This window comes from Manihot esculenta, chromosome 2 (genome assembly GCF_001659605.2).
Source record: "Manihot esculenta cultivar AM560-2 chromosome 2, M.esculenta_v8, whole genome shotgun sequence".
NCBI classification, from domain to species: Eukaryota; Viridiplantae; Streptophyta; class Magnoliopsida; order Malpighiales; family Euphorbiaceae; genus Manihot; species Manihot esculenta.
The window spans coordinates 15,075,018-15,092,089 of record NC_035162.2 but is presented as its reverse complement, the minus strand read 5'-3'; positions in this window follow the sequence as shown (position 1 = coordinate 15,092,089).

Here is a 17,072-nt window from a genome sequence, read left to right as displayed (position 1 = left end):
GACAGAAAAGAAAGTGAGGGACTTAAGTGTTGGGTCGCCAAAATAGAGGGACAAAAGTGTTAATTACGTTAAACCTCAGGGACTACAAAGTAATTTTTCCATTTACATTTGAAAAGGGTGCAATAAGAAAAATACAATGAAGCATAGGGGCAGTTTAGCAAAGCAATGACAATTGTGTTGGTTCAAAAGACGGCTTGTCTATTATGACTTTGGTAATGACATGTGATAGGCCCATTTACGAGGTTTAATTATCTTTCTAATAAAAAATAAATAAAAATTACTCGTATAAAAAATAATTATTACGTACATCCCATAATAATTATAATTTTGAAAAATTTTTATTATTTTAAATTATTTAATATTTTCAAAATTGAAAATAATAATTTTTTATTTTAAAAATTTTAAATTTTAAATGATAGATATTATAAAACAATATATAAATTTTAAAAAATAGATATCGTGAAATAGAAATAGTACAATCTACTGCAGCCCATGCCTTTGTAGTTCAACCACTCGCATAAATCCACCTGTCAAATTAATCTTCTAATGCCACATGTGAGAACATGAATGGGTAAGAGGGCCATTATTGGAGGTGCACATACGATCATTGGAGCAATGTTGAGGTAGCAATCCACGTGGCAAGAAGAGGGCTGATCTTTGATTGAAAATAATATTAAAGTACCCAAAATACCCTTGTTCCGTGGAGTGAAGGAAACATTTTGTGACTATGATTCGGCGGTCGGTGATTGGATAGAGAGTAGAGATCATTACTGGGTCCGTGTATTAAACGTAAAGCAATAATGGGGATCCTCAATAGTAATTTTCACTTAAATTTCAAACTAAAATTCCTTTTTTTAATTAAAAAAATTCCAACAAATTAAATAAAAATAAAATAGTGAAAGAGATTTTTTAAGACGACACTATATTTTATTTTAAATATTAAATTATTTAATCCTTTTAATTATATTCTTTTATCATACACTTAAGTTTTTTTTCATTTTTCTATTAATAGTTGAAAATAATCAAATTTTAATGACTAGATATTACAATTATTTATCTTTTTATCCCTCAATTTTACAATAAATTACAATCTTATCAATTAATATACTCTTAACCACTCTTTTTTCATTTGAGATAAAATAGAAAAAATAATTTTAATATTTAAAGATTAAATAGTAATTATTTTAAATTATAAAAATTAATAAAAAACTTAAGTGTGTGGTGAAAATAAAATTAAATGAATAAATAGTTTAATTAACAAAATTAAAGTGCTAAATTAAAAAATTCCTTTTAATTTTTTTTAAAAAAATTAATATATTTTTTTAGATATTGTGTTCCACTTTAAGATGGCATTTCTAATTAGTCAAATCAAAAGGGCCCACAAAATGGCTCTAAAATTTGACTAAAGTTACACCAATGGAGAAAGTTTCTAATTGTTTTCCCACTTTCTTCTTTTGAGTTTTAATACATTAATAGAAAATTATAAAATATATATAATATCATTTATTAATAGATAATTGATAAAAAAAATCTCACTAGTGAATTTAATTTGATATTATTTATTTTTTAATTAAAATTAAATTAAATAAAATAAAAATATAATCAATTTTTTTAATTTGAATCGAATCTATCAATTTTTACACTTTAACTACTACATTAAATTATTTCATAAAATTAACAAATCTTAATTTTATGATATAAATTTTAAAGCTATTTCAAATTAGAATTCTCTAATTATTATTTAATTAACAAAACCAATGACTTTTAATATTGAGAAAGTAAGATTGCTATTGATAAATTCAAATCTTCCTGCACTCAAATGCTTAATCTGATAGTAAGTATATTTGAATAAATTTAAGAGATTTCAGATTTTATTCTCTCAATCTCTCGATTCTCAATCCAAAAAAAAAATTTAAATCTCACATAAAAAAATCTATACATTTAAAAAAAAAACTCAATATTTACAATTATAATTTTAATACTACTAGAATAATAATTTAATAATAATTTAAAATTATTATTAAAAAATTTATTTTTATTATATATTATAATATATTTTTTAATAAATTATTTATTAAAATTAAAATAGTAAATTGTACAAAATCTAACCATAAATTAATAATGAAGCACAGCCAACTGCTAAGTTCAATTCAAAAATTCCCTCCATTTGATGCAAAGGACAAAAACTTCTCATTCAGCTTCCATAGATGTATGGATTGTTCCAAAATTTAATTTCTGAAATTGGTCCGCATGCTAATTATTTTTATTTTTTTAGTTTCTAATCATGAAGATTAATTATGCCATTCTTGCTTTGATTTCCTGCATTTTAAAATATAATATCTTTTATCAATTTTTTAAGAAAATTTTATTATTTAATTTTTAGTATTATTTAATTCTTGAATATTGTTGTTATTTACAAATCAATTTCTGAATTTTTTAAAAATATATTAAACATTTTTTTTCGTTAATGAAATAATACTTTCATTCTTTTTTTTTTCGTTAAAAATATATAAAAAATTTAAAAAAAATTTTAAAATTTAATTTTACTCTTAAATAAAATTTCATATTTAATCTCTCAATATTATTATTATTAACAAATTAATTTTTTATATTTTTAAAAATCTATTAAAATATCTTTATTTTTTTAAAATCTATTAAAAAAATTTTATTTTTTATTTTAATGAATAAAAATCGACTTTTCTCCTCTTAATAATAATAATAATAATAAACACCTAGTTCTTATAGAAAAAAAATTAAAGAAAGGAGGATAAGGCGGAGAAAAAAGGATTATTTAATTTTTTACTATAGAAATAGATATGGAATAAGTATTTTATTAACGAATAGAAAAAATAAAAATATTTTAATAGATTTTTGAAAATATAGAATTTAACTTATTTATAGTAATAATACTCAGAAATTAAATAGTAAATATCTCTTTTTAATTATATTTATTTTAAAAGTATTAAATTTTATTGAATATTAAGAGATGTTTTTAGATATTTTTTTAAAAATAAGATAAAATTAAATAAATTATAATAATTTATATGTTATTATAATAATAAAAAATAGATAATAATTTTAGATTAATAAAAAAATAAAAATGGATAAAAATTATCATGAATGAGTATTTTTCTATTTATTTTATAATTTTTGATGTCTTTTTTATTTTGATAATATTATTTAACTTTTTTAAAAAAAAAATTATGCTTTTATCATGACATTCTTTTTTAAAGATAATTATAGATTGCCCATGTTTTTCATTAGAGACAGCAAAAATCAAATTAAATCATTAAAAACTTGCAACATTGAAAACATAAGTTAGTTACAGATTAGTTATTATTTTAATTATATATTTTTTATAATATTTTTAAAAAATCAAAAAATAATGGGAATTCGATTGAATTAGTATTTAACCCAGAAATTATATGAATAAATTTAAATAAATATATTTAAATAAATTTAAAAATTTCATATTCTATTAGGTCAATTCTAAATTTTGGTTAAAAAAAAAAAACCTTGAAGTCAGAGATGAAATTCCGTCTCCATTGACTTGAATTACAGTTACCAACTTTCTGGTCTATTTCGTGAAATGGTGGCTCCCACATAAGAAGGTTATATGGGTTTTGGGTGAGTAGAATTCGGTTCAAATCGAAAAAATCGACCAAACCGAACTGATTTAAAATTTTAATTCAGTTTTTTATACATTTTAGTTCGGTTCGATTTTTAATTTTAGAAATTTTGGTTATTTCAATTCGGTTTGATTTTAATTAGAAAAAACCGAACCGAACTGATTAGTGATAATAATATGTTTTTTTAATAATATAGAGAAATTAAATTATATTAAAATTAAAATATTTTAATTAAATTTTAAAATATTAAAAATAAAGTGTAAAAAATAAAAAAAATTATTAAAAATCGAAACCGATTAAATCGAACCGAATCGAACCGAATCAGACCGGTTCGATTCGATTCGGTTTCTGATCAAAATCGGTTCGGTTCGATTTTTATAAATACTAAAATTTTGATTTTTGATTTATTCGGTTCGGTTCGGTTTAAACCAAACCGACCGAATGCCGATCCCTACTCTTAGCAACCTTTCCATTTCCCAAATGGAAACCCTAGTTGAAAAAACAAAGAATAATTTATTTTATTATCAAATTGGTATTAATTAATAATATATTTTTTTTATATATCCGTTGTAATATAGGATTAATGCCCAAAAAGTCTAAAAAGGAATCCTAAGAAATATAATATTCAAAGGAAGAAAACTCAACCTAAAATCAAATTGAAGTCTTTAATTGGAATTAATAATTATCAACATGGGTAATATTGACATAAAAAAACAGGGAAGCCAGGGTTTCAAATGGGCTCAAAATTAACTCAAATTCCAAGAACAGCTCTAAGTCGGTAGAAATTAATTAGCCACCGCTCGGTTTAAATCCGTTATTTTTTAAAAAATAATTTAATTAAATCCGTTATTTTATATAGTTAACTATATTTTTAAATTTTTAATTATATCATTAATTATGTATTTTTAAATTATAATAATATTTAGAGTAGATTTAAAAAAAAATAGAAGGTATATCAATTTAAAATTAAATTAATAATAAATAGTATATCTAAATTATGGATAAAATTAAAAAAATATTATAATAATAATATAAATTTTAATATTGTAAATTTTAATTTTAAGTAAAATAATAAAAAAATTATAATTATATCTTGACTTTTTAAATTTTTATTAATTATATCATAAAATTTGTGATAATTTTGTTAAATGCTAACTACAGAAGTAATTATACATTTGAAATAACAGATGAAGTTTACAGTTTATAGAGTATAATTCTAAAAATTTTTAAAAAATATATATGATTTTTTTTTATCATTAACTCTATTTTTAACATATTTATAATTAAATTTATAGTTTTATTCATATATATTATAATTAAAAAATTAAAATTTTTAGATACGATTACTACAATAACAAACTTAAATATTATTTAAAAATATAAAAAAATTATCATAATATTAAAATATTAGATAATAAATTTAAATTTAAAAAATTAAAATTATAAAATATGTGAAATAATCATCAAACAAAATAATGATTAAAAAATAGTAAAGTGATTATTTTAATTTTAAATAATAGTAATTTTAATTTTATTATTATCTAAATATTTAAAAGAAAAATTTTATAATCTTAATTATTTTAATTCTATTATTTATTACGGATATATATATATATATATTTAAAATAATAAGAAAACTTTATTAATTCAAAGAGAACAAAGAAATAATATGAGGAGGAGGAATATCAATCCAAATTCCGATGTTACTAGACATGAGCGACATCATTCGCAGATCTATGAACAAAAACACACTTTGCTTCCTCATAACTAAATAGAAGCAGTTTATAATCTTGAACCAAAAGGCCAAAAGACGGTAAATCATCTAACAAAATACAATTAACTGACATCACAAGTACCTGAGCATCCAATTCGAAAAGAACTCGATCCCATCCACACTCTTTAATCCAACTCAATACTTCCTGGAATGCTATAGTTTCAGCACACTTTGCATCCATCTGGCTATAAAAAGAGCCTGCTCTAACAGCCACAAAACTCCCATCATCCTTCCGGATTACACAACCGAAACCTACCGAATCTCGCTGCAAGCTTAAAGAGGCGTCAATGTTCGCCTTGATCCAACCGTGCGGCGGAGGAGACCAGATCGGGCGAGCCGGGTCGACAATGGTGCTTACTGAGGACACGACCCGGGCTGCTTTCCATTGCTGCAAAAAATTCAAAGCCATGAAGAATACACCACTCCAGTCTGACCCTGGCCCTTCCATACAACATTGTTCCTATTTTGCCACAAAGCCCATAAGATCATTAGCATAAGGGAGGCATTTTCCACAGAAGCATAAGAGAAGGTTAAAGAAAACCACTCATTTAAAGAAGATGCAGAAGGCGCAGGCCAACCCAACGGCGAGCTTAACCAGCAGCTGCGGGCAAAAGGGCACTGAATCAGAATATGCAAGACATTCTCAGGGGCTACATGACACAACGGGCATGAAGGATCAATTGGGACTCTCTTGGACTGAAGTGACGAGAGGCAAGGGACAACATTAACTAGAGCCCGCCAGCAGAAATTGAGCACTTTTGGAGGAACTTTAGCTTTCCAGAACCTTTTTCATATCTCGCTCCCTTCCCTATGTTGAAAGCCATCAACCAGGAACCTATATGCACTCTTAACCGAATAGTGACCTTTGGACTCGAATTTCCAGCACCATGTATCAGAACACGATGAAAGACTAAGAGGGATGTTCAAAATACAACTTCTATCTCTTTCGTTGAACATCTGTGCAATTAAACTCTCGTTCCATCTGTGGTTAATTATGAGATCTGAAACAACAACTCTAGCACAGTTCAAAGGAGGGGTTGTGGAAACCAGGGACTCAGGCAGCTCTCTCAACCAGGGTTGCCCCTAGACTGAAATTGACTGACCATTCCCAATCCTCCAGTAAGCCCCAGCTCGAATCAGACCCCGAGTTTCCCATATGCTGCGCCACAAAAAACTAGGATTACTTCCCAAAGGAGCTTCAAAGAAAGATTGTGTCGAAAAATAGCGGGCCTTAAGGACACGAGCCACTAAGGACTGAGGCCTGTTGATAATGTGCTAGCCCTGCTTCCCAAGCATCCAAGTTAAACTTATGAAGAATTTTGAAACCTAGCCCGCCATCAGATTTGTGCTTTGCCATTCTGTGCCAACCCAGCCAATGAATACCCCGATTTTGATCCGCCCCCTTACCCACTAATATCTAGTCATCATGCGTTGCAGTTCATCACAAAGAGTCCGAGGAAGTAAAAATAAGCTCATCACATAGTTTGGCAAAGCTTGGAGGACTGTTTTCAAGAGAACCTCCTTACCTGCTTGAGACAGTGCCCGATGCTTCCAAGAATTCAGCCTTTTCCACAATCTATCCTTAACAAAACTAAACACTTCCCTCTTATTATTCCCAACATGAGAAGGAAGTCCTAAATAATTACCAAAATCTGGTTTCTCCTCAACCTGAAGTACTAAGCATACAGAGTCCCGAAGAGCCACAGGAGTGTACCTACTAAAGGAGATAGATGATTTCTAAAGGTTTATCACCTGTCCAGATGCATTTTCATACATGCGAAGGATACGCTTGAGTTCCAAAGCCTCCTGGACACTTGCTCGGAAGAAGATCAAGCTATCATCTGCGAAAAAAAGGTGAGAAATCTGCGGGCCACCCCGAGAAACCCTATACCCATGAAGGCTTCCACTGCTTATACAATTTTGCAAGAGACGGGAAAGCCCCTCAGCACAAAGAATAAACAAGTACGGCGATAAGGGGTCTCCTTGCCTCAATCCCCTTGTAGGAACAATAGGGCCTAACTCCTTGCTATCATGCAGGATCCAATAACGAACAGTGGAGATACAAGAGAACAGCAAAGCAACCCATTGCTGCGCAAAACCCAGCCGAAGAAGCATATCCCGAATGAAACCCCACTCAAGTCTATCATAGGCCTTGCTGATATCCATTTTGAGGGCCCCAGAAAACTCTTTTTTCCTTTGATGCACTTTAAAACCATGCAAGGCCTCAAAAGCTAAGATTATATTATCCTGAATACTTCGACCAGCAATAAAAGCACTCTGACTCTCCGAGATGATGGTGGGCAGAAGGGACTTAAGCCGATTAACTATCATCTTAGTGATGATCTTATAGACCACATTGCAGAGGGCTATAGGACACAAGTCGCTCATTCGCTCAGGCACAAACTTCTTTGGAATCAAAACTAAAGCTGTCTCATTCAACTTCAGAGGAATAGACCCGTAATGCAGACACTCAATGCAAAAACTAGATACATCATCTCCTATAATATCCCAATACTGCTGGAAAAAACCAGGATTGAAACCATCTAGCCCAGGGGATTTATCAATTGATGCTATTAATTTCGTATATTTTAAATAATAAATGTATTAAAAAAGTTCAAAGACATCTTTCTTTCCTATAAAAAAAATTAGATGATTTAAATTTAAAAATATTTAAATAAAATATTAAAATTTTTATTGGGGAGATTTTAATGATTTATGTTCGATGAGAAAAAATGAGGAGTATTTTTGTCAAATTATCTTATACAGAGGTTTAGACAGGCATTTGAGAAGTATATTTGCCAAAATTATTTTATACAGGAATTTGATCTTGAATGATTGTAAATTTTTATTAGATTCTGATATTTCTATTAGATGAGTTCGTCATGATACTATTATAATTAGTAGCTCATGCTTTGATTAGAGAATTTATTAGACGTAATGATCTCTAGTTGGAATGATATATCTCTTTATTTGATAAAATTTTATTAATATAATCATTAGTTTTATTTTTAAAAAATATATTAAATTATTACAATAATTGTTGATCAATTAAATTGTAATTTTTGTATTACAAAATATATACGAATATAAATATAATATTTTTATTTATGAGAAATAAATTTTACTTTAATTTATAATTTTATTATAATTTATATGAAATTCAATTTTTTTTAATATTGAAAAAAAATGTGTATAATGATCATGATCATTTGTGATTTAACCAAAATAGATAATATTTTTAACCTCTAATTAAGTTCTCTTCGTATTATATCGATTAAAAAGTAACTTTTATAATTAAATTAAAAATAATATAAATATTAATGTAATTACAATTAATAATTACTGTAAATTTTATATATTTTATTTTATAATATATAATATTTAATAATTATAAAATTAATTTATTTAATATTCATAGCAATTTTTTATTATAACCTTTATTTAGAGTAAAAAATATTTATAATATTATACAAGTGAATTTAGTTTTTAATATTATTAATTTTAAATTTAATAAAACTAAATTACTTATTATACTAAACATAATTTATTAAATTTAATAAACTTTAACATTTAAAAATTTTAATATAAATATATATTATGTGATCTATATTTATCTAATTAGTTACAAATATATAATTAAAATTTAAGTAGATAATAATTTTATTATTTAAATGTTAATAAAAATTTAAAATTTCTATATATTTAAATTTATAAGTGAACGGTGATTTTATAATTGAAATTAATTTTTTAAATAATAATTTTATTATTTAATTTAATTTATTATTAATAAAAATTTAAATTTTGAGTAATATATAAATAATAAAGATTAAATTTATAGCATAAAATTATTAAAACAATAAATTTAATCGTTAAATAATATTAAAAAATAAAAAGTGATTATAAAATTATTAAATAATTATAATTATATATAATTTATATTTATAGGCAATGATAAATGTATTTAAATAAATTTTAAAAATTTTAAATTTTATTTTCATAATTTTCGATATTTCATTTTAAAAAAAATTAATTGAAAAAAATACCTATAGTGGCATAAAATCATTTTTCTTGATAATGGTGCAAATTAATGATTTAATTGCCTTTTATAGTAATATCTACTTTATTTGAAACACACTCTGAACAATCGTATTGCATTTCTCCTAAAAATAGAAAATGAAAAAGACAAGTAAATGATTGATTTTTTTTTTTTTGAAAAAATGTAAAAGAACTGGACAAAAAGAGATAATTGCTGTGGATATAAAAAGGAAAAAAAAGACAAATGTAACGTTTAAAAAACTTAAAGCTCCCTGTAAATGGAATAAAAAGTATGTTCAGTATTTGATTTAAATAAAAAAAATTGATTCAATTAAATTAAAATTTGTATTTATTTTAATTTAATATAATTTTAAATTCTAAATTTTTTAATAATTTTAATTTAATTTGATTTCAATTAAAAAAATAAATTAAATCGATCGGTGATAATAATATATTATTTTTAATAATATAAAGAGATTATATTATAATTAAAATTAAAATATTTTAATTAATTTTTAAAATATTAAAAATAAAGTATAAAAAAAAATTTATTAAAAAAATTAACTGATCAAAATAAACTGAATCGATTGAATCGTATCAGCTAAATTCAAATCTTTCTACTCAAAATTGATTCAATTTTATTTTCAATTTATTCGGTTTAATTTTAAAATAAACCAATCGAATGCTTATTCTAAATATGCCTTTTATTATTTTCATTAACTTACAATTTTATACAGATATTAGAAAAACCTTTTTAGTTAAATTTTTATGGATGAAATTTTCACTTTTATTTGTTTCTAATAATAATAATTGTAATAGTAATACTAATAATAAATTAATTGGAAAAAAAGCTAAATATTTATGTTAATTTGTAATTTTTATCTAAATGTTTGAAATTTGAACTGATTTATTTTGAAAAATAAAAAAAATTACAAGAATTTGAAAATTAGTTGATCAATTAACGGTATTAAACTTGAACTATGCATTTATGAATACTTTTTTTTAAAAAAAATAATATTGGATCATGTTTTGTAAAATACTCATCTACAAGTTAAATTATTCCAACTTTAATTGTAATTTTGACAAAAAAATATTTAAATAAAATCATAAATTAAAATAAATATTTAAAAGCGAGCATAATCGAAAAAATCAATCAAATTGAATTAATTTAAAAATTCAGTTTAATTTTTATTTTAAAAAATTTTTATTATTCCAGTTTGATTTTATTTAGAAAAATTAATAAAATCAAATCAAACCAATTAATAATACTATTATTATTTTTATAATTTAAATAGATTAAATTATAATTAAAATTGAAATATTTTAATTAAATTTTAAAATAATAAAAATAAAGTATAAAAAATAAAAAAAAAATATTTAAAAAATTAAATCTAATCTAATTAAATTAAAACAGTTGGATTCAAATTAATTTTTATCAAAAACTGATTTATTAAATTTTTTATTTAAAAAAATTAATTAAATTTTTATAAATACTGAAATATACCGCCGTAATAATAATACCCAATGCCATCCCAATACATTAAGCCAAAAATGTTGATGCTCACTAAGACCGCCACCGCGGTGATGACAATAGAAGCTTAACCATTCAATGTGTAAAATTAATTTGAAATGTTGATTTTCATTCTGCTATTTACAAACATTTCCTCTTTTAGGCCTCCGTTTGATTTACGAAAATTATTTTCAATAAAGTAATTTTTCTTTTTTAATTTTTTGATGTTTAGATTACTTATCAAAATTTGATAAAAAAATATTTTCAAGAAAAAAATTAATTTTTTTAAAAAATAACTTTTTTTAAAAGATAAAGTCATTTTCAAGATTTTATCAATATTTTATTAATACTATATATATATATATATATATATATTTATTAAGTTTTTATTTGTTGAATTATAATTAAAGAATGGAAAATTAATTTTTTAAATTTACCATAAAATATTTTTCATATATAAATTATTTTTATAAATAACTGTATATGCACATAAATAATTATATATAATGTGAATATGTATGTATATGTTTGTAAAGGATCAACTCTCTCTAGTTTCAAACTAAAGAGAGAATATCTCATTCTTAGGGTTTTTTTTTTTTTTTTTTTTTTTCCTTCTGGGAGCTGGGTCCCTATCTATTGTCATCTCAATTATTTTCCTTTCGTCCAAGTAAAGGGGCTTCCTCCTTTTACCTACTTAAAAGAGTGGTATCTCCTCCTTTACTTCCGACAAATTTTTTTCTTTTATTTTTTCAGTAGATCCAGTGGATATATTGAGGGTTTGATTAAATCTGTTGTTCTTTCTTTTCTTTCACTTGCTCTATTTTTTTTTTTAGTTTTAACTTTTTGCATGCACAGAGTAAGGCAATCGCTTATGTTTATTCAACCATCTGTGAGAGATTGTCAAAAACTTTAGATGATGTTTTATAAATCTATAAAAGAAGTGTGTTCTTTAGAGATAGGTATATCTCGGAGTTGTTGCATGTAATCTCATCAAAGAGAGGCGGAGATCACGCCTGAAGATCAGCCCAAGAACGTGTCTACTTCAACCTAAATTCGGTTACAGCAGCAACTGAAAATGCAGGGACATGGCAAAGTTAGGATCAACCTTAGTGTAGTTTTTTATTTTTCACTTGAATTAGTCAAGTTAATCTTTCTATTTAAGAGGTGTATCACGTTGAATAAAGTGGGTGTTCTTTTTCATCAAAAAATAATCTCTCTAGGCTCCATCCTTTGCTTTGTGTTTTCTCCCCAAGGAAACTAGCAAACACAGTTTTGTTTTGCTCTGTTCTGAGGTTTATTTTAAAACCTACAATTGGTATCACAACCTAGAGCACTCTTGTATGCCAAAAATATGTCAAGTAATGATTCATCCACAAGCGCCATTAGAGATGACAGTGGAAATCAAAATGTGGACACCAAAATGAGATTGCCAACAAGAGAAGGAAGTATTTCACTGTAGTACCCTCTGTTAACAAAGACGAATTACTCAGTGTGGGCAATCAAAATGGAGGTATACATGTAGGCTCAAGGTGTATGGGATGCTGTGGAATCTGAAGACCCTGTTGATCCACGAATGGATCGAATGGCACTAGCCGCTATATTCCAAGGCATTAGTGAGGAGACACTACTGCAATTAGGAGCCAAGAAGTCCGCAAAGGAAGCTTGGGACGAGCTGAAAATGATGAATCTCGGTGCAGCCCGAGTAAAAGAAGTCAGAGCATAGGCACTCAGATGGGAGCTCGAAGGTTTACGCATGGAGGATAATGAATCTGTAGATGATTTCACTAGCAGGATATCCACCATTGTGAACAAATTGCGGGGACTAGGAGAGACCGTTGACGAGTGTATGTTGTCAAGAAGATGCTCCGAACAGTATCTCCAAAATACATCCAATTAGCCTCGACAATCGAAGAATTCAACGACCTCACAACAAAGACTATCAAAGAAGTCACTGGTTCATTGAAAGCTCACGAAGAACGGCTAAGAGGTCGAGATCTCAAAGGTGATGAACATGTCTTACTCACGCATGGAGAATGGAAAGCACGTGGTGAAACTTCAGGCATATATGAAAAACGATCAAAAGATCAAGTGGGATACCGAGGTCGTGGTTGTGGACAAGGACGTGGCAGAGGTCATGGAAATGGCTCTGGCAGAGGTCGAAGTAAATCTGAAGGAGGCAGAGGCTATGACAGAGATGGAAACCAACACCAGAAGTTTGATATTAACAAAGTAAGGTGCTATAATTGTAATGATTATGGTCACTTTGCATCTGACTGCAAATCAAAGAAGAAAAAGGACGAGAGAGCCCATCTCGTAGAACAAGTCGATGAGGAACCAACATTGCTCATGATGGAGACATGCGAGCTAGTCCATTCAGTTGAAATGGATGAAGACAAAGTGCTATTGAGTGAAGAGGGACTTGTTCCAAGTCTCGGATCAGCTAAAGCCGAGCCAGAAGGCAGGACCTGGTACTATGATACCGGGACAAGTAATCATATGACAGAAAACAGCTCAGCCCTCACAAGCTTAGATAAAAGAGTACAAGGAAGAGTACGCTTTGGAGATGGCTCAGTTATAGAAGTTAAAGGCAGATGATCAGTGGTATTTCAGTGTAAGAATGGGAAGCATTTTGTTAGTGTATTTGCCGTAGGCCATTATCTTGGACCTTTTTGTATGTCGTTTTGGTTATTAATAAAAGAAGTTTTTATTATCATTATTATTTGTTTGCATGTTACATAATAATGATTAACATCTCTGGTTACTTATTATTATGTTGATAATAATAAAATATAACTATTATGATTATTGATTGATAATCATGAGATGATTATGTATATGTTGATATAATTCAATGATCATAAATACTTGTTAGAGAACAAAGTATTGGATGGACCCGCATTGAGATCACTACATGGGTTATTATCATAAGTGAATCTCAAAGTAGTTATCTCTTAATCCTTTGACTTGAGATTGTCATAGTTTGCAACATAATGACTGTTATGTTTTGACATAACCAAACATTATCTTTAATCAGACAATCATAAAAGTTATGATTGAGCATAATAGAAATTATATAGAGGATATTGAACAAAAAAGATAGAATTTGTCCCTCTCTTTGAGAGAGATATCTTCTGGGCCCCTCGATAAGTGAGACTGAGAAATGCATGGCCGTGCTCAAATGAATTGATAGTGTGATCAATATCATTTGATTTTATCAGTCTACTTAGAGATCGAGAAATCATAAGTTTGAACATTATAAGTTTAACATTGACCATGACTTATGTTCAAACTAGATATCGTGTGACAAAGTGATTAATACATGTTCTATTTATTAGGTTTTATCGGACTATCGATCCTCATATTAATTGAGTAGTCATAATGTATTGCTAGAGGCCACTTATGATTTATGGGTCTTGTGGGATTGGGCCTATTGCCAATTAATATGAGCCTATTGGGTCACACACAAAAGAACGTTGTTGATGTGCTATATTAATGGGCTAAAAGCCCATTAGTATAATTAATAATAATAAAGATGTTATTGTTAATATTAATTATTATTAGAGAAAATTACTTTTTAGTCCCTGAAGTTTAACGTAATTAACACGTCTGTCCTTCTATTTTGACAATCCAACACTTAAGTCCCTCACTTTCTCTTCTGTCCGAATTCGTAGTCCTTCCATCAAAAATAGCCGTTTAGTCAAATAGTCAAATGTGAGAGGCGAGATTTTTTTTTCAAAAATGCCCTTAAATTATTAAAACTCATTTCAACGTGAAATCCCTCCATCCTTCCTCTCCCTCGCATTTTCTCAATTTCTTTTTCCAAAGAAAAAACTTTCTTTGCATCAACTCCAACAGCTTTTGGATCATAATGCATAATTTCAACTGATAGTCCTGGAGCTTGTGTACAAAATTTGACCATTTTATTGATTAAAATTGCATTTACGGGAAAGAAAATTGATACAGTAACTAGTTATCAACAATATGATGAGACTCTGTTGCAAAAAAGGAGATCAGCCACTACATATACAATGAAAAAGCTCTTGCTTTTTTGGATTTTCTTTTTCTAGTCTAATTTAATTCTTATATGAGAAAAATAGGAAAAAAAATTCAAAGAGAAAATTAAAAAGAATTATTGAAAATGGATGGGCATGGGCTCATCTCCTGCCAAAAATCAAAAGAACATTAGACGATTTCTGGTTTCGGAGGTAGATTGAGATTGAAATCAAGAGATCTCCGTGGTGGGTTGATCTCACGTTGGTTCAAATCAACGACGGAGGATGAGTCTGAATCACTCTAGACCCTCCACCAACGCCATTTCCAACAGTTGACATTGTCTAATGATGAAGATGTTGTTGTTGCTGATGATCAAACAACAGTCTCTGATACTGACTCTTCATCATCGCATTGAAATAAAGCACATGTTGATGATTCACCATCGCAAAATAGAAACTCTTTCGCAAAGTAAAAGCTTTTCAGCAGAAACTCTTGACACTGAAGGTTGAGGTAGAGAGGAGCTTTGAAAATGTGGGGTATGTAAAGGAAGTTGGAAAAATGAAGAGAAAAGAAGAGAGAGGGGAGGATTGAGAGGAAGGAGAAGAAAGAGAGATGCGCGGAGAGGATAAAAGAAATAAAGAAGATATGAGGGAGAAGAAGGATGGATGGAAGAAATAGAGAAGAAGGATGGAGGAAAGAAATAGAGAAGATACGAGAGAGAAGAAGGATGGAGGGATTTCACCTTAAAAAAGGTTTTAACAATTTCATTAAGGGTATTTTTGGTAAAAATTTTCACCTCTCACTTTTGACTCTTTGACCAAACGGCTATTTTTGACAGAAAGACTACAAATTCGGATGGAAGAGAAAGTGAGAGACTTAAGTGTTGGGTCGTCAAAATAGAGGGACAAAAATGTTAATTATGTTAAATTTCGGGGACTATATAAAAAGTAATTTTCCCTTATTATTATGAGATAATAATATTTAAAAAGATCTGCAGTCTATCTATAACGGTTATAGATAAAAGATTCTTCGGTTTTCCTTATCAAAACAAACTATCACGTAAGATATTTGAGTATCTGTTGGATTGTGATAGTGGGTCATGCACACAACTATTTTACGAAAAAAAGTGTGAGAAAACTAAAAGACTTGAAACATATATAACTCCTGCTGCGAATTGTGGGGGTTGACGGTTTTTTTTAGAGAATTCGTTTTGAGCTGCAGATTGGAAAAGCACATAGCTTATCCATCTTTGAAAGAGCTAGCACTCTTGAAGGATAAAAGACGTTTGTGTGGATACCATAGCGGGTGTTCGTTGAAAAGTAGCACCTTGAGTCCGAGATTGTATCTTTTCGTCGAAGTCTAACAGGTTAGTAGCTTATCTTTCCTTTCGAATTAAACGAAGCACATGGATCCCGGGAAGGAAATAAGAGATTTTTATTTTTTTCGTTGCGTGTTTGGGTTGTAGTAATATCTAGATTATCGAACACATCTTACCATAACAAATGTGTATTACATCCCCAAGTTAAAGAGCAACATCATAAGCCTTGATCAGCTGGATGAATCTGGGGCAAAAATCATAGTTGAAGGAGGATACCTGCGAGTTTATGATGTCAAAGGGAAGGTGATAGCAAAGATTCCAAGAGCATTAAACAGGTTGTAGTCAATGAAGATGAAACAAGTTCATCCCGTATGCCCGATGACAAGCATAACAGAAGAAGCTTGGCTCTGGCATGCCCGTTATGGTCATTTGAATTTCTCTGCATTGAAGAAACTCACATAAGAGAACCTGGTTATGGGACTACCAAAACTTGATCAGGTGAATCAAGTATGCGATGGGTGTTTAATCAGCAAGCAACATCGCATGAAGTTCCCAAAAACATCAAAATACCGAGTTGACAAATCTTTGGAACTTATACACGGAGACATATGCGGGCCAATCTCTCCAACAACACACGGTGGGAACATATATTTCCTGCTACTAGTTGATGATTACAGTAGGTTCATGTGGATATAAATGCTGAAAAACAAAGGTGAAGTATTAGAAGCCTTTAAGAAGGTGAAAATGGAGATAGAGGTCCAATCTGAAAGAAGGATTAAAAGCTTTAGAACGGATTGAGGAGGAGAGTTCACT